We start from the raw sequence: 2448 nt of genomic DNA, 5'->3' as shown, positions 1-2448 counted from the left end.
GCCACCTTGGGCTGCATAGAACCAGAAGCGGTTTGAGGCGAATTTGCGACAATAGTCTAAAGGGGGTCAAGTCAACATAAATAAACAACCAATCAATCGGTTAGAAGATTCATTTTCTGTCAAATAAAATTAAGCTCTCCTTGATCTGAATTACGGCTACGGTCAGATTAATGTTACAGTTAGAGGAAAACACCATCACCAGCTCCACCACCAGCTGTACCACCAGCTCCACCAGCTGTACCACCAGCTGTACCACCAGCTTGGGTTCCTCCTAAAATCAACGCCTCTGTGACCGCCGCCTCCCCTCCTCCACTACAGAAACGACTCTCTGCCTCCAGGAGATGGACTTCAGTTGGCTTTACCACCTGAAAGCCGTAACGGACCCACTCCTGGACCCTCTGCAGTTCGTCTGCAGATGATGCAGTAAACATGGCCCTACACTTCATCCTCCAGCTCCTGGACTCCCCAGAGACACATGCCAGGAGCCTGTTTGTGGACTTCAGCTCTGCTACAGGACCAGATCCACCACCAGCTCCACCAGGGAGCCTGGGTTTGTGGACTTCAGCTCTGCTACAGCTGAAGCTGAGGAATGTCTCTGACTCCTGGACTTGTTGAAGGAAGGGACATGAATGCAGTTGTTTCTGTTCTCCTACTTGTGGTAAACACAAGAAGGAATTTTCCATAAAAAGTGCCGACAGGAATATAGTCTCAATAATTCTATACACTGTCTGATAACCTGTTTTTATGCTGAACCCTGAAACCACAGAATAATGAAAGAGGCAGACTCTGAGACACTTCCCTCTGGCAGGAGGCCAGCAGTGTGTGTGTGAAGCTGATCCTGTGTATCTGCCTGTGCTCCCTGTTAAATCACTGTACCATCAATAAAGGCTGGATATCACTAAATTATCAGATTATCTGCGTGGGGAATATTATCGGAGCAGACCAGAAGAATCAAACTGATGATGTAATACTGATTTATTTTGGTAGAGGGGTCAGAAAAAATACAACAATACATATAATATATAGAGAGTAAAATCTGAACCAAAACACTACAAAATAAAAGCACAGATATCTTCCTAGAAAGACAAAATAAAATACAGAAACTTTCCTGATGACGTCATCAGCAGATCCACCACTCAGCGCGCAGGAGATGCGTGACGTAAGCAGGAAGTGTTTCCACTCACCTGCCGGAAGAGAAGCGGATGTTCGGACAGGTAAACAAACAGTATTTAGAGCTTTAATGTGTTTGTGTGTGTATATTAATGTGTTTATGTGGAGCTCAGGTCGCTGCTTTCACTAAACAACAAAGACACGAACAGCTGATTTGTTTTATTCACGCAGTTTTTAGCCGTTAGCCTCTTTAGCTGCCGGCGGGCTAACTCCGCTAGCTGTTAGCAGAGCACCGACCGGAAGTGAGGTGAACTAATAAAACGTTTGTCTCGAACGTAAACGAATAAAAAAGGTCAGAATGGTTAAAGAAGTTAATTAATAAGCGTTAAATAATTTAATGTTAGAGATTAAAGCGGAAGCACGAAGAGAAATGTTAAAAAATAAAGTTTTGTTGTGGTTGTGAAGCGCCGTGCTGTTTTATTTTGAAGTTCCTCACAGGAAGCGCGGTAACGTTGTGTGATGTGACGACACCGATATTAACGGTTAATAACGGACCGAACCGGTCGATAACTGCCGGTTTAATGTCCGTTAACGGCAGTTTAACGTTATTTTATAAGTTTGTAACGTAACAAACAACAACGAGTGAGGAAGACCGCGAAATACACACCGGAAACCGCACAGTTACAGAGTCTGGTGTTTGGTTTCAGATTAAAAGCACTAATATTTTACTCTGTTACAAAATAAAAGTAAAATGTAGTTAAAGGGTTAAATATGAAATTAGATAATCAATCAATCAATCAATCGATCCTCATTTATATACATTTATACAGTGCAGTTCAAAGTGCACTAAATAAATCAAATACAAAGATTTTAAAAGTATTAATGAAGTTATATTAAAACTAAATATAATAAGCAGCATTAAAATTAAATTTACAAAAGTTAAATACGATGAACCTGGCTGACTTTACGTTTATACTTAAAAATAAAAATATATATTTTAATATTTTTGCATTAATGTGAAGACTTTACTGATCTGTAACTATTGATTATTTTCGTTATGGATCCATTGATTTGTCTGTAAAGTTGAATTATTAATAATATTAATAATAATAATAACGTCTTTATTAAGACACATGGAAGAAGGTCCAATAAAAAACAAAGAGATGAGAAGAAAAGCAGAAGAAGAGAGGCTGAATGATGTTTCACACAGTTTAAACTGTTAAACTGTTCGTTTCATCTGAAATAAATATAAAAGATCTCTGAAGGAAGAACTGGGGGGAACTGGGTTACTAACTACTACTACTAGTTAGGGTTACTGGTTCAACTGGTTCAACTGGT

Source organism: Morone saxatilis, unplaced genomic scaffold (genome assembly GCF_004916995.1).
Source record: "Morone saxatilis isolate NCDOM2014 unplaced genomic scaffold, NCSU_SB_2.0 Contig12, whole genome shotgun sequence".
NCBI classification, from domain to species: domain Eukaryota; kingdom Metazoa; phylum Chordata; class Actinopteri; family Moronidae; genus Morone; species Morone saxatilis.
The sequence above is the reverse complement of the archived record's forward strand: the minus strand, read 5'-3'. Positions refer to the sequence as shown.